This window comes from Megalobrama amblycephala, linkage group LG13, assembly GCF_018812025.1.
Source record: "Megalobrama amblycephala isolate DHTTF-2021 linkage group LG13, ASM1881202v1, whole genome shotgun sequence".
NCBI classification, from domain to species: Eukaryota; Metazoa; Chordata; class Actinopteri; order Cypriniformes; family Xenocyprididae; genus Megalobrama; species Megalobrama amblycephala.
In genome coordinates, this window is record NC_063056.1 from 13,667,252 (window position 1) to 13,689,392 (window position 22,141).

General features: G+C 38.1%; 1 protein-coding gene and 1 long non-coding RNA gene across 5 annotated transcripts in view; one reads left to right on the forward strand and one right to left on the reverse strand.

The window, feature by feature from the left end:
• The window catches only part of ncalda (neurocalcin delta a), a 73,964-nt gene that overhangs the window by 25,706 nt on the left and 26,117 nt on the right, over positions 1-22,141 (forward strand). The window contains exon 3 of one of the 4 annotated variants that reach the window (XM_048151748.1): positions 3,246-3,323. The exons of 1 other annotated variant lie outside the window; for it this stretch is intronic. The gene's annotated coding sequence lies outside the window, so the exon portion shown is untranslated. Of the gene's footprint in view, positions 1-3,245; positions 3,324-19,015; positions 19,287-22,141 lie in introns of those variants that run through there. 2 more of the 4 variants (XM_048151751.1, XM_048151750.1) reach the window with 2 other exon arrangements.
• Positions 9,313-20,785, reverse strand: LOC125242797. The gene is made up of 3 exons (XR_007178913.1): positions 20,248-20,785; positions 15,484-15,654; positions 9,313-9,926 (listed from the first exon to the last, which is right to left on the reverse strand). It is a non-coding gene; the product is annotated as an uncharacterized LOC125242797 (long non-coding RNA).

A 22,141-nucleotide genomic window follows, 5' to 3' on the forward strand; every position in this document is an offset into this window, starting at 1 on the left:
TCAAATGCTTCAAAACACAGCAGCACAAACTGCTTATGTGCATCCCGGGTGCAGAATGATGTGCTTAAAGCAATATGGAGTCACAGCGCGCAGTTGCGCTGCACATTGTAAAGTTCACGGCACAAAGAGAATCCCTATAGTCTATATCTGCATCTAACAGTTTATTGGTCATATGTTTCGTCTCAGTTTTAAATTCTAGTTATTGTGTGTGTGAAGCCAACTCATAGTCCTTGTGTTGTGCGATCTAACAGACACTCAGTATGATGACATCGTTCAGAAACAGTAAACTCCAGCAAGATATAGTCATTTTATGCAAAAAAGCCCTTTATTTACATATCAAGTATTATAATGGGAATCAGGGCTTGACATTAACTTTTTGCCCACCAGAAAAACTGCCATATAGATATTTTTAATATTATCTCATGATTCCAATATCTCCATAATTTGGCAGCCGGTAGGCTATATTAGGGCTGCTGTAACTTTAAGACCTGACGCATGGACCCATTATACTGTGTGCACACTTTGGGTGCGAGTACAAAATCTGCAGGAATAAGTAAAAAATCGCAAATCACATGCTGAAATTCAAGCCCTGTAGCACCAACAATATTGATCTGGATCAAATAAAATGAGTGAGTAAAGGGACAGTTTGTGTGTCATCTCCCTGTCAGAGAGATGAGAGAGCGAGAAAGCACAGCTGGTATTGTGTATCTGTTCTGTGGAAAATGAGTATTAGAAGCATTTCAGATATCGAAAAAGCGGAATTTTTGACATTATTGTACTTAGTTCATTATTTCAGATGCCTTTTTAAAAGACTACACATGTAAATGACTACACATGTAAATGTCTACACAAAAATGTATAGACCTATATAAAATTCAACCAGCCAAAGTGGCTAGTAACAGTGACTGCGTTACACGCCACTGCTGAAATCCACCCGCATTTGGCGGGTTGGCGGGTGTTCGATAGCACACATACATCTCAGAGACGTCTGTTTGATGTCTGTTTATGTTTGGGAGACATATTTTTTTAGTGTTTGCTCCTCTGCAATACGTCTATAGGATGTTTCCTGTCAGATGTCAAATAGACGTTTAGAAAATGTCTTTAAAGGTGCCCTAGAATCAAAAATTTAATTTATATTGGCATAGTTAAATAACAAGAGTTCAGTACATGGAAAAGACATAAATTGAGTTTCAAACCCCATTGCTTCCTCCTCCTTATATAAATCTCATTTGTTAAAAAGACTTCCGGAAAACACGCGGATCTCAACATAACACCGACTGTTACGTAACAGTCGGGATCATTAATATGTATGACCCCAATATGTGCGCATATGCCAGCTCATGTTCAAGGCATTAGACAAGGAAAGGCAGCATTCACGTCTGGATCTGTGCACAGACAAGGTAAGCCAGCAAGAACAACAGCGAAAAATGGCAGATGGAGCAATAATAACTGACATGATCCATGATATTTTTAGTGATATTTGTAAATTGTCTTTCTAAATGTTTCATTAGCATGTTGCTAATGTACTGTTAAATGTGGTTAAAGTTACCATTGTTTCTTACTGTATTCACGGAGACAAGAGAGCCGTCACTATTTTCATTTTTAAACATGTGCAGTCTGTATAATGCATAAACATAACTTCTTTCTTTATAAATCTCTCCAACAGTGTAGAATTAGCCATTAGCCACAGAGCATAGCCTCAAACTCATAGAGAATCAAACGTAAACATCAAAATAAATACTTTACTCACATAATTCGAAGCATGCATACAGCATGCATGACGAACATCTTGTAAAGATCCATTTGAGGGTTATATTAGCTGTGTGAACTTTGTAAATGCACTGTATTATAGTCGAGAGCTCGTGTGGCAGGGAGCACACCATTTAAAGGGGAGGCGCTGCCAAAATCAGTGTATAGTTAATGATGCCCCAAAATAGGCAGTTAAAAAAATTAATTAAAAAAAATCTATGGGGTATTTTGAGCTGAAACTTCACAGACACATTCAGGAGACACCTTAGACTTATATTACATCTTGTGAAAAGCATTCTTGGGCACCTTTAAGATGTTTATGATTTAGAATGTATGTTAAATTGACATCTTAAAGACATCTATCAGATGTTTGTAAACAGCAGATGCTTTCCAGATTAAGTGATCTTTAACAGACATCTTGCAGACGCACGTGTGCTATCTGTCAAGCCCTGATGGGAATATATCATATTGGATAGTTTTACCGTGCTGACTGTCTTTACCGAACGCGACGCACTGTTTGAGTGCTGAACAGAGAATGATTGACAGCTGCAGCAGAGGGAAGACGAGTTTCCGTGAACTTAAATTTAACAATGTACATATTCTTCTGTCCCTCACATGAAGCTATGGAATGGCTTCAGATGACTTTGAATATAGTGCACGAAAACTTAATTAGTGCTAGTCTATTTCTTTTGCTCTATGACTCCCACTTTTGCCGTATAAAAGAGCGCAATTATCAGAAGGTTATTTAAATATCGCGACAGGCCTAATTTCCATTTAATTTTGAGACTGTGGCAGGAGTCAAGTCACCTTTATTTATATAACGCTTTTTACAATGCAGATTGTGTCAAAGCAGCTTTACATTGATAACTGGTATATAATTTTGGCTGCACAGCAGCTCTTAAAGAATAGTGTCAATGCAGGCAGATCAAAGCACTGTTGAATATCAAATGTCATGTGTCCCCAACTAAGCAAGCCAAAGGCGTCAGCGGCAAGGAACCCAAACTTCAACAGGTGACATCAGGTGGCAAACGGGTAGCAAATAGACTTCTGTGTTAAAATGGAGGAAAAAACCTTGGGAGAAACCAGGCTTAGTCGGGGGGGCAGTTCTCCTCTGGCAAACAGTGCTTTGTTACGATTCAGGTTGCTATCATAAGGACAAATTTGAATGTGGCAGGCCGCCACAGTCTAGTTAATGTATGGGAAACGCTGAAATAAATAAAAAGCAAAGGATAACCCCAATTGATTTCTATCCCTTGCATTAGCTCTACTACTAGATATATTTATGGAGATGAGTATTAAAAACCCGCCCTATAAAGCTATGAACAGCTGTTTGGTTGAGCTTTCGATGTTTTATGGAAATAATGCAAAGATTACAGATTAAAATGTATATAATATACTGAAATGTCTGAAACAGTTCAAATAATCCTTTTCTGCAATATCGCTACATTGATATCAGCTGCGCGTTCTTGACCTCTCTTCTCTACTCATTTGTGCAGGTTTCACGCACATACCAAAAGCACGCGCACCACTGATCCACACAAGTGGCGTGCACCTAAAGACGCCTCAAACAGCTTGTGAGTACCAAATTTAGTTCTTTTTTGTGGCTTATTGTGCTTAAACGGTCAAATACACACAATATTTTCAAAATTCCTGTCTTGGCAAGTACTCAGGAAAACAGTCAGTTTTAGAACGTAAATAATTGAGAAAGAAAATGTATGTGTAACAGTATATTGGATCTGTGCCTAAGCTCTTAAAGTTACAGCAGCCTAATATACCTGCTGCTGTCTGTGTTAATCAGAGAACAAAAGAGAAAATCACTCTTTGCTCATACATTTGATTACTTTATTACATTTCTGTAGTATTTCTTGAATGAATACTACTGTTAGACCCACATGAATAAATTAAAGCCATGTTTAGTTCATTTGCCTCTATTCTATTGTATTTATTTGTGCTGTCTTTTGCAATTAGTTTATTTGTTCTTATTTTATTACTGAGTGTTTACTTGTCTTTTTGTTTGTTGTTGTTGTTTTTGTAAATTTAGTTCAAAGTTTCAAATAAAGCCTCCCTGTTCTGTAAGCTATTGTAACAAAGTTACTTAAGTTATCAAAAAATTGATAATAATAAATATATCTATATGGCAGTTTTCCCCATGGTATCAAATATCTATATTTTTCAGGTATCGTATCGAGGTTAGTAATTCCAGTATCGTGACAACACTAGGGCATAGTTTAAGATGGATTGAGAAGCACTCAAGTTGTTCAAATCCAGAAGTCATCAACAGTGTTTAACATGCCTGTCCATGTGCGTTCATCTGAATTGAATTGTAAAAGGAATCACCCACGCGGCTCTGTTGACAGAATAGACCCACTGCAGAGGGATGAATCACTCATTCTTTCTTTGTTTCGTGACCATCTGCACTCTGGGTAAGGTGTGGTGGGGGGTTGGTTAGGCTCCACATGATGAACAGCAACACTGTAACAAATGCATCCATCGCATCTCTGCTTCCCTCCCTGCCTGCCTATATGAAATAGGAGGTTCTGCTGTGTGAGTGGGCAAAGTCGTGACAGTCGTCTCTGCCGTGAGGAAGAGAACTGAAACACTCGTAGGAGTGCAGCTGCCCACACACTTTCATATAAACCTATGTGCGTCCACGACTATACAACCTGCACACCTCAACAGTCTCCCACATCTCCATAGCAGGTGTCCAAGGAAATGGGCATTCAGTGGTTCATTCTAAAACGCTGTATGCGTGTCCATTGTGGGAATCATTGAGTTTCTGTACATGATGTCAAATATCAATGCCAAAATTATGTAATTTGCTCTTTATAATAATAGAAATGAACCCAGCTCAAATAGTTTGCATGTAACTATTTTATACTTTTTAGACTTTATGTAACAATTTTATGTAACAAAGGGACATCTTGGTTGGTCCTGCACCTCTGTTTCACTCATTTGAATATAGATCGATGGCTAAACTACCAGCAGTGCAAGCCAGACACTCACTACTCTAGGTTTCCTTGAATATTCTTTGTGGTCTCTTTGTGGTCTTATTCTTAGTAAAACATTATCATAAAGACTTATTTTAGACAATGAATCGCACTGTCCTATGCATGTTTAGGTCTATCTTGGGAAATATCATTTAGCCATCTGAAAATGAAATAATTGGCAACTTCCAAAGAAGCATGAACATACACATTGCACTAGGGTTGTCAAGGTACCAAAGTTCCAGTAGTCCAGTAGTCTGAAAATGCCGGTACCATAGCAAAAAGTGTTGGAATTATTTTAACTATTTGAAAATAAAAAAATTTAATTAAATTAAAAGTTGTAAATGTTTATAAGCAAGCATTGTTTATTAAATGATCAAGTGAAAAATAGTAATAAAATGTACGATAAAGAAACACATCACATAGAATAAGTCAAGTCACCAACAGTGACATAATAAGTACCAGTGTTTGCATTAACACTCTAAGACTTCATTTACATCGATTTTGACATCAGGGGCCAGGTCCATAGCTATTATGTTAAAGGGTTAGTTAAAAAAAAAGAAAAAAAAAAAAAGAAATTTTTGTTACTAACTACTCACCCTCATGTTGTTCAAAACCCATAAGACCTTCATTCATCTTCGGAGCGAAATTTAAAGGGGACCTATTATGCAAAATTCACTTTTGCATGGTGTTTGGACATAAATGTGTGTTGGCAGTGTGTGTACACAACCACCCTATAGTGATAAAAATCCACCCACTCCTTTTTTTTTTTAATCCCCATAAATCATAAGCAGTGTCTCAGAACAAGCTGTTTCCAGATCCCTGGCAGTGTGACATCACAAAAGCCACAGGCTCTGCCCACAAATGTTGCCAGACACTGACGTTTTAACATAGAACTGCCCTGAGCAAGTTCACAGCAAGTTTACACAATCCGCCATTACTGCACTGATGAGAATGTCTCCCAAGTGTTTAAGGTGTTCTGTAGCTGGATGGATTAATCCATAGAGCTCTCTTCATTTACTCCCTAAACGAGGTGGATTAACTTGGTTTTCCAGGAAATTCTCCCTCAGTTCAGTCGAAATTCGTTATGTCTGCACGAATCATTTTATACCGGACTGCTTTGTGAACGAATATTAATACAAAGAGACAATATAAAACAGAAACTGTGCTAAAAAATGTGTTACTCAAGGAGGATATACAAGTAAAAACTGTTCGTGATCCAGCTTAAAGACTCCAGAGTGATACTGGATACTAGCCTGGGTGCCAGGCCGAACCCCGCCCACAACATTTTTTGGACGGGAAGTTCGGTCTGGACTCGATCCATTGTGGAGTAATTATGCTCGGCTCCCAGAAGCCCGAGCAAATCAAATTGCCAGGGCGGGCTTTAATCGATGATGGACAGGCTATCTGCGGTTACGTAACCACCCACGTCATCAAAGATCGCTTGGGTTGAATTGGTTTTCACCAACGATGACTGCAGCTGGAGAAGTAAGATGTTTAGATTCCGCTATCACGTCTGTAATAAAAGAAATCGACAGCGCATTGATTTTAAAAGACGAACAAAGAACCGCAATCAAGGCATTTGTCGATGGGAAAGATGTGTTTGCCGTCCTTCCAACGGGATTTAGCAAAAGTTTAAGTACAAGTTCAACATACGTCACTTACTGCGTTGCTCTGATTGGTTGTAGGTCTATCCAATTGAGTGCAGAGTTTTTTTTTTTTTTTTTTACTGGTTCGGTTAAGACACGCCCCATAATTCAAATGGAGCAGTATCAGACTCACATTCTGCCTAGAATATGAGTATGACGAAGTCAGGCTAACTGGATACAGCAGTAATGAAGGTGAGGGCACTTTATTACACTTCATCTGAGTTTATTTATGGGTATAACGTTTATTAAGCACCACCCGAAAAGCATGTCTTTATATATTCGTTTACTGTTAGTTGTAACAAGTGTTTCTGTGTTGTTCACAATATATGTTGATGATAATACAAGGGAAAAAGAGAGAGTTTATGGATAATCTTTTAATGCACACTTCCACTGTGTTTTATTAAGCTCTTACGGTGATTTTCTAGAGTGAAAACAGACGCTAGTATAGTTTTGGCCATCATTTGGACGGTACAACAAGCCTGTACTAATATATAGTGGATAAAAAAAGAAGACAATGTAAGTTATAACCGTAATTGAACTAAAAGAAAAGAAACCTGTTCTATCTCCATGCAGCATATATTCCCAGTTTCTGACATTATAGTGCGCCCTGACTGAATCCTAAGGGAGAACGAGCTCTTGAAGCTCCGCCCTCTTAGGCCATCACAGCAGCTCATTTGCATTTAAAGGGCCCACGCTGAAATGGCTCATTTTTGCTCAACCACTAAAAGTGGCAATTTTAACATGCTATAAAAAATTATCTGTGAGGTATTTTGAGCTAAAACTTCACATACACACTCTGGGAACATCAGAGACTTATTTTACAGAGACTTATTTGTAAAAAAGGGCATAATAGGTCCCCTTTAAGATTTTTTTGATGAAATCCAAGAGGTTTCTTTATCCCCCATAGAAAGCAATGTAATTACCACATTTAAGGTTCAGAAAAGTAGTAAAGACATTGTTAAAATAGTCCACGTGACTACAGTGGTTCAGGTATGAAGCAAAGAGAATACTTTTTGTGCGTAAAAGACTGTCTTAAAAAGTAAGTTCACCTATAAATGAAAATTCTGTCATTAATTACTCACCCTTATTTAGTTTCAAACCCGTGAGACATTTTGTTCATCTTCGGAGCACAGATGAAGATCATTTTGATGAAATATGAGCACTTTCTGTCCCTCCGTAGACAGCCTATGCAATTAAAACGTTGATTCTTTAAAAAGTTCACAAAGAGATCGTTAAACTAATCCAAATGAATTGAGTGGTTTAGTCCAAATTTTCTTGAACAGATTTAATTTAGGCCTTTACTCGCATAAAAACATTGATCAGCGAACATAAACAGAAGCTCAACCAAACCTCTTGCAGAAGCTCAAATGTGCTGCGTAACCAATTTAGGTTTGTTCATTTGTTACGCTCTATTTCTTAGAGACAAGCTGCATAAACTAGCTACATTTCAGGCATTTATGTAACATCTAATTTGTGCATTAATGGCTGTTATGTTAAAGTTTACCAATTACAGCAAAGCAGGTAAGTATACTTTACCTGTGCACGCCATTGTCTCGTCTCCCCTCAGATGCGCTGTAATGCCAATCCTGCGCACAATTCTCAAAACATCCACAAGATGGAGGCGTTTATCGGTAAATCCGATATTACAAAACTGATATCCGATTTTGGTAAAAGGCTAAAATATCGGGGGGAAATATTGGTGAATCTATATATCGGTCAATCTCTAGTGCTGTTTTTAATTTAATTATGTCTTTCCTGAAATCTCTTGTTGAATAGATGTGATCAAGTCGCTGGACATGATGCTCCCCAAAAACCAATGTGAGAGAAGATGTGGACGTGGATATGTGTCAGTACATATATTGTTCTTGGATAAACTCATGCTGGTCCTGATGATTTATACGACCTTTAGATCGCAGGTTCTAGTCTTAAGTGTCATTTAAGTGGTCTGTTGGCATGTCTATTTCTTTAAGTGAAAGATCAAGACGGATCACTTTAAAGGGCTCTGCAAATAGTGGTTGTTATGTTTTGCTATGGTCTGTTTAGTAACTAAGAGGGACTTATACAATGGCCTGTTTCCATTTGTGTTCATCACACTAGAGTCCAAAGTTTTAAGGACAAGCTTACTATTAATAGAAATTGTTATGGGTCACACAAAATTATTACTCTGCACTCTAATCCTGGTCATACTGTGACCATGTAGTCTGGAGAAACAGAAGAGATTCAATAACGGTTTGCAAACTTCAACTTCAAACTTACACAATAGCCTTAATACTCATTTTTCCACTGCAGTGATTCATTTTCAAGGTTAGTTCAGTGAGTGTAAAGAGCATTTGTGTGGAAATTCCATTCAGTGCATGTAATACAAGGAAATACTCAGGTAACTGCTCCAGTGGAAAACTAGATTATGGATGGTAAATCTATGACTGAATGAGAATGGTGTGGTGTGAAGACCAGTAGAATCAAACAGTTTATGGGTGTCACCTGAGGAACCTTTTGCTCTCTTCTCATTTTTGAGTGGTACATGTCAAAGTTTCTGGTTGGAGCATGACTTTTGGGGGGTGTGGAAATAGATGACTGATGTTTTAAAGCTGAACCTAGTGGATCTACAGCCACACTGTAGTTCAGCTACAACCTATGCACTTTTGTTCCCTTCCTCACTCCCTGTAAGAGGATGTCTTAGCAGATATAGTTTGAGGAGGAGAGGAAACACTCGAAAGACGGTAGTGCTTAATATTGTGGCTTAGAGAGTGCAAGTCCCTCCTTTCAGTTAAAAGACTCAATTGTGTCTTTAATAGAAGCATTGCCTGTTTGTTTACTCCTAGAATGTGAGGTCAAGTTGGGTGAACCAGTCTGAAAAATACTTAGTGCATGTGAGATTTTTGCTAAAGAATCAAACCGTATGATGCCATTGTCAGTTTTTATTGCTGAAACTATTATTGAAAAATTCTTGAAACACAATTTTTTCATTTAAGTAGAATTGTATGTCCATTGCCTATACTGGACTTAACACTGTAAAACTTTTCGCTGTAAATTTACAGTAAAATACTGGCAGCTGGGTTGCCAGCCACTTACTGTATTTTTACAGTACTACTTCTGAAAACATTTACAGTATAGTACTGTAATTATCAAATACAGTATCCTGCTGTAATATGTACTTTTATAGCATTATACTGTTTATCTACAGCTATTAACTGCATTTATACAGCTTTTCATACTGCACTTATATTTGTCATTAAATTAAAAAAATATACTTTTGTTATTATGTTATGGCAAAGGAAAGCAACATACTGAGTTTTAAAACTTTTATTTTTTGCAATTTTAAAATTGCAATGTTGAAAGGTCAACATTTTAAATGCATTCAACAGATATCAATGAACAATACAGCAATCTTATTTACTTTTAACATTTTTCTAAATGTGGAGTAAAAACGAATAGTAGGCCTACAAGTTTCAGTACTGCTCCTTTTTTGCACAGTGTTGCCAGTCTTGGAAGTCACTTTCCCTTCTTGTTTCTTGAGCCGTGTTCATGGTTGATGTCAAAGTGCCTAAAAAAGCAGAAAAGAAAGAGGGGAAAAAAGGAGAGCGAGAAAACAGTAATGAATATTGTAAATATATGCACTATAGCCTAAGCATTTGATTGCAGTAAGTTAAAATGTCCAATTAACGCTTCAGAAAAGATGCAACTAAAAAACAATGGCTGTAATTGTGTTCAATGAAATCATTTATTCATTGAATGGACTATATGCACAACTGCTTCCGCGTTGTACGTCGTGCTACATCTCAGGAGTTTCTGGTAAAAGCATTCAGCTCACCTACATACACCACTAACCTGCTGCAGTCCAGTGCTCGTCTTCTCATTTACTGTTTTTCTCTTACTGTTTTACTCATATTTTATACCTGTTGAAATTAGCTTATGTGTGTTGGTGCTCTTATCCCAGTCTTTTAAAATAGTTAAATAAATAAGTGGTACCTGCCTCGAGACATTTAGCAATGTTAAATATTTAAATTAATCTTTAAGGGTTAGTTTACCCAAAAATTAAATTTCTGTTGTTAATTACTTGCCCTCGTGATTTTTTTTTTTTTTTTTTTTTATAAATTTTTTTAACTGCCTATTTTGGGGCATCATTATAAACGCGCCGATTTTATGCTGCGGCCCCTTTAAATCCCGTGCTCTCCGCCCACAGAGCATGGTTACATGGTAACTTTAACCACATTTAACAGTACATTAGCAACATGCTAATGAAACATTTAGAAAGACAGTTTACAAATATCACTAAAAATATCATGGATCATGTCAGTTATTATTGCTCCATCTGCCATTTTTCGCTATTGTTCTTGCTTGCTTACCTAGTCTGATGATTTGGTTGTGCACATCCAGACGTTAATACTGGCTGCCCTTGTCTAATGCCTTTTATAATGTCGGAAACGTGGGCTGGCATATGCAAATATTGGGGGCGTACACCCCGACTGTTACGTAACAGTCGGTGTTATGTTGAGATTCGCCTGTTCTTCGGAGGTCTTTTAAAAAAATGACATTTATATAAGGAGGAGGAAACAATGGAGTTTGAGACTCACTGTATGTCATTTCCATGTACTGAACTCTTGTTATTTAACTATGCCAAGATAAATTCAATTTTTCATTCGAGGGCACCTTTAAAAATAAAGTACCATGCACAGGCTATTGTGCTGGTGAGTATATGAAACGGTTTCAATTGCCAGTTGGCCAGTAGCATTTTTATGAATTTTTATGAATGATCTGCTAGAAGAGATATATATATATATATATATATATTAGGGCTGGGCGATATATCGCATGCAATTGTCACGCGCATTTCGTCAGTAAAGCCGGTTCCCTGATTACCGCTACATCGCCATCACCTGCTTTCAAATGGAGCGGCATTTAATAGACAGAGCCGTAGTTCACTGATAAGCTACGCAATATCGCGTTCATTATCGAAGGCGATTCATCTGCGGCTCTGTCTATTAAATGCCGCTCCATTTGAAAGCAGGTGATGGCGATGTAGCGGTAATCAGGGAACCGGCTTTACTGACGAAATGCGCGTGACAATCGCATGCGATATATCGCCCAGCCCTAATATATATATAATATTATACAGTGTTTCCTCCTAAGATTTTTTTTTTTTTCAACTGTGGTGGTAGGCCTATTTCCACAGGGGAAAATTTCCACTTCCCCCTGGTCAAACCTTCTCACCCAATCTATATAGGGTTGTTCCGATTCCGATACTAGTATCGGAAATACCACCGATACCAGAAAAAATTCTAGCATCGGTATCGGCGAGTAATTAAACTCATGTACCGATCCGATACCATTTTCTTAAACAATATCTAGTTGTGCCCGCTATCTTTGCTTAACGCAGCAAATCGGAAATCAATTCTTCTTCGCGGCTCAGAATGCAAACACAGGAAGTTGTGCTGTGTTGCCATAAGCAACCACAGTTTTAGAGCAGCGAAGAAGTGAAAAACAGGGTTGTTTATTAGAAATAAAACTAAATAAGATGCTAAACTAATTAATTTAAAGTGAATCTGAAGCCTACCTTTCTCATTCGGCAGTTTCCATTTTCGAGAGGAATGCTAAACTATTAGGCTGTTTATTATGTAAGCTTTGTACTTCACTCGCATTATCGACAACATTCTTCACATAACAGCACAGTCAGGCGGTGGTCACGGGACGGCAGATTGTTTTACAGAATTTAATTGAGCAGTGTAAAGTTTTATATGTTTGCTTGATTGTATTTTATTTTAATATTTAACAGCTGCGATATCAAGTAAGCAATGCAAGAATTTGTGTGCGCGCGAGGTGCCGGCGCGACCACTGGAACGTTTTTTCCTAAACTGTACTCCGTAATTTATGGTTTATGGTCGGAATTTAAAAGCCAGACACAACAAGCTGCATATTACCGTACTTGACATTCATCTTCACTTAAATGTAGGCCTAATGCTTGACTGTTGGTGACATATATCATCGGAGAAACTAATGCCAGGGCATTGCCATTGTGACTAACCTATGATGACTTGACAGCTGGGCTGAGCGCGTCAGCTCGTGAGCTCACTGTAGAGCCTGAGCGCGGGCATTTCACTCGTTGGATGCGTCAGTGTCACATTTGCATAGGCTGTACTATTTGAATTCATGATTGGTTGACTGCCAAATCAAAATATTAAATAGAACGAAAAAATAACGTTATTAACCGGTTAATGGCCATTTCAAATGAGCGTTTCTGTTCAAAACGATTAAATTTGATTCAGTTTCCGTTTCCATTCCGGTCAAAACTTCGTTCGTTTCCGTTTTTCGTTTTCATCCCTTGAACCGGTTCAGAGCTCTGCACACAGGTATCGGATCAGTACTCGGTATCGGCCGATACCCTGAGCTCAGGTATCGGAATCGGTATCGGGAATGGAAAAGGGGTATCGGAACATCTCTAAATCTATATTCATAATATATGGCAAAAATGCTATTATTTTCTAATTTTCTTATCGGGCCGATAACCATAACATTAAAAATAAACACATTTTGTCCGATATGGTGGCCAATATATCGCACATCCCTAGTTTGGATGTAATATTGTTTTCATGCTTTTTAATATATTTTTCTACATCACATTGCTTCCCAAAGTCACTTTTTGGAAAAAGTGAAATGAATTTAAGTTAAAGCTAAATCGTCACAATAAAGCTTAAAATGCCAGCTGCTCTTACTCTTATTGAGTCAGTTATCTAACTCCAAGTTTTCCACATCCCATTACTCTAAACTTTCACTGGTAGTCTTTCATAATCCAAAGCATTATTTTGTGCAGGAGTGTGTGATGTGCGGCAGGAAGCACCTTATCTAATGCACTGCCATGACTGTTCTTGAGTTATCTTGACAGGCAAATGTAAGAGAACCTGTGTTCGTCACACTGAAATGTATTCATGGTTTATGCAAAGCAAGAAGAGTAAGACAGTAAAAAAGACTTCTTGCACTGGAAAAAGATACTGTAAGGTATGCGTTGAAATTCATTTAGCAAATTAAATGTTTATTTAATTTATGGTCCAGTATTCTCGTTCATTTTAATCGTTTCATTATAGTATAGTATATTTTACTTTTCCTTTAGTTGTCTGTGATGTCATGTATGAAATTAAATACATGTTAATTCCATCCTTTAATTTTTACTTTGTTCAGTGTCCGGAGGGTTAGACCAAGATAAAAAAAAATATTGTATCCAAGTATATTTGTTTTGTATGTTGGTTGTTAACACCTAGTTCAAGACTGCATTCATTAGGAAATGGTTTAATTGTGAATTTTGTTTCCAAAACTACAAGTATATCATATCATATTTTTTTTTTTTTTTCTTTTTTTTATTTGTTTGGTAAAACTACACTGGAATAAACTGAGGCAAGAGACATCTGTAGCGGACAAAAATGAACCCATTAGCCACAAACAGCTCTTGGGGGCCGTTCACACAGAACGCGTCTTTGCGTCTCAAAACGTTTTGGTTTTAAAAAAAGCGCAGCATTGAACGTGAGAGTCTCGAGACGTGCCTTTGAGACGTGATGCAATAACGGAAATAATAGAAATAGGCAAACTGCAGAATTTACAGGTACAAGTTTTGACATGGAAAAAAAGAAAATAAGATAATAATGAGCGCCTCCTCTGCCATGTTGCCATTATATAAATCGGTTGTCATGCCAACTCGCAAAGCTTGCCCCGCCTCCAAGTTCTTCTGATTGGTCCACTGTTTTGGAACTGACATTGATGAGCGGCGCTGCGTGTAAAAGTTGAAATTCTTTTAATTTGACACGGCGTCTTAAAAACGCGGTGCTCATGTGAGGCTCTGCAAAAGACGCGAGACGCGAGCGTAACGGTCATGCACGTCCGTCAAGCGCGTGTTTACATATGGGAAAGTAGCTCATTGGAATAGAAAAACACGTTCTGTGTGAACGGCCTCTTAAAGTGTTGTTTTTGGAACCTAGTTTAGGTTGCATTAACAACCAATTTTAGCCTCAATATTTGAAGTTGGACAGTGTCAGGAAGAACCTAGGACAGAACTCCTTGCATAGGCCTACACGTTCTATGAAAAGCTCTCTCGCACAAGCAGCAGAGCACCACTGAACATCCAAACAATCAGACTTGCTAACTAATAGTTTCATCTGTACATCACAATATAATCAAATTTCTTCATGCTGCAATCTTTGCATCTAAGCCATTGGCATTTCTTGTCAAATACCAATGTTAAATGTCTTGCAAGCTGCTGGTCATTTTGGCAGGCAGATGAATTGCCCAGAATTACCCACCACTGCCCTAAAAGCACCCATATTTGGCTAGTGTGTGGTAATTTTATGGCCACTTTTTGTAATTGTTTAAATTTTGATTAATAACAGGCTCAATTTGTGACAGTTTACCCCATATATTTTGACAGCATAGGGCATGTTGTCACAAAAGTTCATAGAGTATTCAGTGAACTGTATCTTTTTGTATACTTTTTTTTTTTTTTTTTTTGGTCCCTGGGCATTGTTTGTACAGACGTAAAACTTATGTAAGTCCATGCAGAACTGATTAATATAAGAGCTTTTTATTTTCTGAGTATGCCTGGTGCTAATCCAGAATTATAGTCAATTTGATTATTATTTTACCAAAATAATTTCACCATTCACAGTCTGGTGTCAGACCTGGAGACTGGTGTGTTTCTGGTGTGCAGAGTGTGGTGTCTATTATATCCAGAACCATTTATTTTTCTGAGTTTGAAATATAAATTGACACTGGTTGTCTGTTAGACCACTCCACCAGAAACAAGTTTTTTTTTTTTTTTTTTTTTTTGCTTGCTTCAAGCATTTTATTCCATGTTCTCATTTATTGGGCAACTTACTTTTCCTTTATGGTCTTGACCAAACATCCGTGTTATTCAAGCATCCTCTCCCCCTAACTCTACCCATCAACCCTTTTGGGGATGCTCCCCCTCTCTCTGTGCCAAATCTCCCCCCCGCCCCCCATATTGCTCTTATTTCCTGACCTTGCCCTTTTTCTGTTGTCATCCTTTCTTGTCTCATTTTAGAGGCTTGGTTACCTCTATTCAACTATCCACCAGATGGTATTCAAATTAGACCCCTTACATGAAAGCAGATTTTTCCACGCTCTTGGGCTGGAAAGTGGGTGGGTTCACCCTGAAATAGTGACCCAGAGACCCCTGTGCTTCTCTTTCCGCTGTCTGTAAAGGAATGCAGAGACCAGGACTCACTCCCTTGGTTGTTGGGCCAATGCAGCCCGCAGAATCTTTTATGTTTCTGAAAGACACAAATACAAAAATGTGCTGCATATTTTTCAAAGTTATGTTGAAAGGGTAACCACACATATGCTGAAACCTAATGTTAGTTTAATTGTGTTTCATGGTGATTCGAATGAAAAACATTATTTTTACATTGTTCATATTTAAAAAGCAATATTTTGGTTTCTAGATCCTGTAAATCTTCCCCTAAATCAAGTTTGGGAGAAGTTCTTAGCTCCAGCACAATTTAACAATGTTAAAATACTTTCTCCTATCCCCATTTAATGTGCAGAGAGAACTTTACATAAGCAGTTTGTAGGTTAATTTAAACACTGTGGTTCTGTTTCACTTTAAGTATTGCACACTGTCTGTAAGAAATTACAGACTTTTCACACTGTGCTTAACCCCAGGTTATCGTCATTCTAAACATCCGCTTTTAACCCAGGGTAAAGGAACATTTCACACTTGTTATTTAGCGGGGTTAGCACTGCTTTTTACCAGGAGTTATGAAACCCTGCTCTGGTGCAGGTTAGCACGTCTTTTGCGTTAACCACGCATTGACTTGTACAGTGTGAATCGCTGCAGAGTTAGAATGTTACAGCTACATGCTTGGCAACACAACCAATCGTGTACTCATATTTGCCTGCTTTGGACAGTCATGGAAACACTGCTATAAACAGTAAATTCAGCTTTTAAAAGGAGGAATGTCAAATGCTGACTGAAAATACAGCAATTTGAGTGAAGAGACCTTTTATAGTCCGAAATGTCCATTCAGGATTTAGCCTTAATTTGATTAAATCCTTAATTAAATCTGTGTCATTCTCCAATGCTGTTTACGTTTAGTGTTCCAGGTTCTATGTCACAGAACATTGTTGAATAAAGTCGTCTTTTTTGTTTGTTTGTTTGTTTGTTTTTTGTTTTTACTCAAAAGTATTTTTGTCGCTTCATAAAATTAAGGTTGAACCACTGTAGTCACGTGGACTAATTTAACGATGTCTTTAGTAGCTTTCTGGACCTTGAAAGTGGTGGTTAAATTGCTGTCTATGGAGGAGTCAGATAACTCTCGGATTGCATCAAAAATATCTTAATTTATGTTCCGAGGAGGAACGAAGTTCCTATGGGTTTGGAACGACATGAGGGTGAGTTATTAATGACAGAATTTTCATTTTTGGGTGAACTAATGCTGGGTGCGCACTAAAAGATTTTTAAAATCGTATAATATTTTCAAAATGTGAGAGACCACAAACATAAGGACAAAAAAAATCCTAGATTTAACAGTTTTGCTCCTAAAGTGTGTGTGGTGTGCCGTGATGTGACAAAGACAGCACACCACACACAAACAGATTTCATCATCAGTGTGCAATGCGTGTTTACGTTCACTCTCTAGCGGTTAATAAATAGAACTGCATGTGTCTTGCGGAAGAACATTGTAGCCGGAGCTACTTCTCTCTGTTTATGTCTACGAGGAGTCACGCAGGTACTGGGCTACTCTGCAGCGGACCGGTCTAAAATAGTCTGATATTAACACTTATACCGTAGTGATTCAGGATGAGACAAAAACACGGTTTAGTAAATGTATTCATGATGTACTGGTTCATTATATAAATTTTGTTCATTTTAAACAAAAAAGTTACGGACTGCAGCAGCTGCTGATATAACGCCGTTCTGTTGCGCATGTGTTAATTTAACTGAGTGCTTGACCATGCACTCGCACAATTGCTACCACATCGAATTTTAACTCGCACATTCTCAAAAAATGGTCGCATATGCAGTCGCAGTCTGGAACCCTGCCTAGGATTGTCAGAAGGGGAAAAATTGACCCAAAATCAGCCCGAATATCTTGTGGTGTGTACCCAACATAACCCTTTAAATACTGTTTCTGTCATTCAAAATTGCTTTAAAGGTGCCCTAGAACCAGTTTTTACAAGATGTAATATAAGTCTAAGGTGTCCCCTGAATGTGTCTGTGAAGTTTCAGCTCAGAATACCCCATAGATTTTTTTTATGAATTTTTTTAACTGCCTATTTTGGGGCATCATTAACTATGCACCGATTCATGAGCCCCTGAATTCTGAATGAATTTGAGGCTGTGCTCCATGGCTAACGGGCTAAAGTTAACATTACACACTGTTGGAGAGATTTATAAAGAATGAAGTTGTGTTTATGCATTATACAGACTGCAAGTGTTTAAAAATTAAAATAGCGACGGCTCTCTTGTCTCTGTGAATACAGTAAGAAATGACGGTAACTTTAACCACATTTAACAGTACATTAGCAACATGCTAACGAAACATTTAGAAAGACAATTCACAAATATCACTAAAAATATCATCATATCATGGATCATGTCAGTTATTATTGCTCCATCTGCCATTTTTTTGCTATTGTTCTTGCTGGCTTATCTAGTGTGATGATTCAGCTGTGCACAGATCCAGACGTTAATACTGGCTGCCCTTGTGTAATGCCTTGAACATGAGCTGGCATATGCAAATATTGCGGGCGTACATATTAATGATCCCGACTGTTACGTAACAGTCGGTGTTATGTTGAGATTCGCCTGTTTTTCTGAGGTCTTTTAAACAAATGAGATTTACATAAGAAGGAGGAAGCAATGGAGTTTGAAACTCAATTTATGTCTTTTCCATGTACTGAACTCTTGTTATTCAACTATGCAAAGGTAAATTCAATTTTTGATTCTAGGGCACCTTTAAGCTGCCTGTTATGACAAGCCTGGCCTACACTAGATTGCTCAATTTTATCAACTAGCTGTTGCAGCTCTATTTGTAATTCTTTACAACTATTGATTTATGAGCTGGACTTTAACCATTAAAGGTTCACTTTCAGTTTAAGGAATTTGATGACATACTAACTGTCATTGCATCACACAAAAGCGAAATATTCTTCATTCTCATGCATTGTGATAACACACTAGGATTGTAATCTTGACATCGTGAAGTTGAAATCTGTTTATGTTCTGCCTTCCTCTGTGGTTCTGATCACCAAAGAATGTTTATAATCTGGATCCAAAGTCTCATGGGAACCATTGACTCAGCACCAGCCAATGTTGGCATGCCATGACTGAGAGAAGCACGTCTGAAACAGCACTGCTTTTCATACCTCAACGCTTCTCTATGCAGCGCATTAAACTGCAACAATCTGATGATTTTTGTGTATTCTTGTTCCGCAAATTGTTGCACACTTCATACAGTTTCTCTTTCATCGTTAGACGCAGCTTCCTGTCTACACTGAAGCTTTTCTACTACACCACTCGCTCATTATGACTGCAGGATTAGACTGTGGTTTTGTGAGGGTCTCTTTCACTGCAGCTCTGACAGATGACCTATTGAAATCACTATAGAACTGTCTGCCTGTTGCCAGGGCAACACTAGCTCGCTTCTGCTTTTTATGTGCTCACGTGACCGGCTGTTGACGTCACCGGGGGAGGGACGCTGCCAGAGTTTGGTCCACTCTTGACTGCATAGGGCTTCGAAGAATCTTGAGGACTTGTTGAATTGATACGGTTAGTCTTAGTCTTGGTTGTCTCTTTTCACTGTCTGTTACCACTATCATCATCGTCGTCAGGTATAAATATCCGGGTTATGGGCTGTTGAAGGCAGTGGATTGCAGGGGATAAATAGAAATAGTAAAAGAGGTAAGTCATACTCATTTTTCTTTTGTAGCATTGGTTTTATGTAAGTATGCGATATCACAGAAGTAGTGAGATGTTTTGCAAGATGTCAGTGTGATTATTCGTGCACAGCTGTTGCATGCTGGCTCACTCCTTCAAACGCTAACAGCGCTTTGGGGATCTATGAATAGGAGAAAGGATGTAGTTAAGAGTACGCTTTCTGTCATTCACTCGATAAACTCCCCTACACACACAGATCATCTCCTCCAATGTTTCCCTATCCTATCTATCTCTTCATGTAGAGATAGTCCACATGCCGCTCCACCACCAGCTCTAAATTTCGTCATACTGTCATAGCAAAAACTGCTACATTACAGAGCCTCAAGGGAAAGGAGGAGAGATGAGGAAGCTGGCATAATGTTTCCAAATTCTTACTCTTCCCCAACTTTTCATTTTCACCTTCCCCCACACTTTCGCTGCTCGCTTAACTTGTGCATGTGGGTGAGCGTGTGTGTAAAGAATGCTCTCTCTGAGGAGACGCACTTGCACTGAATACCAGAATAGCCCCATCCCCCCTGTCGCATTGAACGTGGGTGGAGGGTGATCTATGGCAGGAAGAAAACATTTATTGCTAATTGCTCGAGTTTTTTTTGTAGGTTCAACGGTTGGTTTTATTCAAAAATGGTTATCACTTTAAACCCAAGGAAAGAGCTTTCTATCAGACAGTGCATTTCACTTTTTCATTAAAGTAAAAGATTCCTTGGTAAGGGGAACAATTCTCACTTTTAACTAGTTGCTTATTATCTTGCATATTGGCTGTTTATTAGTACTTTTAAAGCACAGCCTTATTCTGCATGACTATGTACTAAATCCTTCCCAATACCTAAACTTAAACGCTACAACAACGTTGCCAACTATTAAGCAGTAAATTAAGAGTTTATTGAGGCAGAAGTCATAGTTAATGGTAAATATGTGTACAACCTACCTGAGGTGCAGACTCGAAGCGACTCAGTGCTCTACTTGACTCCTGCTGCGAGACATATTGGTTATTAGATGTTATCGGGTCCCTGTAGTGATGTGGCAGTATTTCCTATACACACACTCGTGCGCACACGGCCTACTGGTAGTTCAGAAACACATGGCACCAAAGACAAACACACTTCTGCGTTGGAGGCCTGCTGGCAGTAGGGATGAGAGACACTGCTGGCAGCTTGTTCATCACGGCCCACGTGTGTGGGAGGAGATTTTCCTCGCTGCAACCACTGCTATTGTGTGTTATCAGCCCTGTCTGTTATTACAGCGTTTGTCTGTGTGTGTATGTGCTGTGTGTAGGTGGTGTGTGTGTGTTGTGTGTATCTATTAAATGGCTTAAATACACAGAGTGCCAAATGAACATGATTTTTTTCCATTATCAAGCCTCTAAGTGCTGTTTTAATAGCATTCTCCCTGTCAGTATCAGTCTGATGAGCACTTAATGCCATAATGTATGCATCTCAAACCTACGCTACTAGTGTTTACTAAAGCATTCTTTCATTTTCAAGATCAAAACTAAGTAAAATAAATGTTCCCATTTCAGGAAACTGAAATAACTTAAATTTTTCTGTTGCGAGTGCTCAAAAAACCTAGTGTTAAGGCCTGTTCACACCAAGACGAATGTTTGACACAAAACTAATTATAGCATACAGTCTGGATTCTTACTTTCTATTCACCATCTCCTTTCACACAATAAAGCCGGTAAATTCCCATAATATTGATTTTGTAATAAATACACAGATGTGCTGTTCACACAAGAAGTGGCATTCTGTCTTTTCCCACCTCCACCTTGATTCACCTGGATGAGAAGCGCTTCAGTCTGTCCAACATTTTGTTTTTACTTCGATACATATCACGATACTAAACTCAAGATGCGATATTATTGCAGTACTCGAAGACATATGGTAAAAGGTTAACAAAACATGAACTGTTAATTAAGATGCTAAATTTGGTGTTATATTGGGGGTAGAAATGAATAGGCTTGGGCTTGGTGCTGGTAACCCAATGCACAGGATAATGGTGACACCAGAATAAAAATATTCATGATTCTGAAGCTGAAAATACAGCATTATTTTAGATGAATATGTTTGCACTCTGTCATTGACTAGACACATTTAAAATAATGTAAGCCACTTTTTACTGGTAACATAAGATATTTGTCATTATCAGGACCCACAAATATTCCCCCGTTTCATTATTTTACATTATATTCAACATTATATATAGTGTAGTACTGACAACTGAAACCCAGTCATTTTCATTTTGGGTGAACTATACACAATACATATTGCATTTTTGTATTGCAATATATTGTCATGATATATTGTTACGCCCCTACTATTCACACATGATCTCTCAATGGAAATTTACAAGTAATTTGCCAGTAAAGACTTTGTGTGAAAGGGGCTAATGTCACTTTGTCTGTTTGAGCACCACCAAATTGAACTTTTATGTAATAACAATGGCTCCAGGCATAAAATATGCAAATCTTCTTGGTTGGTCAGTTTTATTTGCAGCGCAATGGAAGACCTCGCAGTAAAAAAAATAAATCTGTAACAGCATACAATTTTTTGTGTCAGTCTGAACAGCTGAATTAACAGCCGTTTGTTTAAATTAAATTATCACACCAAATTTTTGCACTGAACATTTGTCTTGGTGTGAACAGGCCTTTACTTTGTGTTTAGCAGGTGCTTTTCATCCAAAGTGACTTTTAAAGATCTGCTCTAGGCTGCATTAACTTGAACCTGGCACTAAAATGACACATCACATTTGAAAACTTTTTAAATCACTTACTCTTTTTATTAACTTGACTGACTGCTGATTTTTACAACTCATTTTCAAATAGT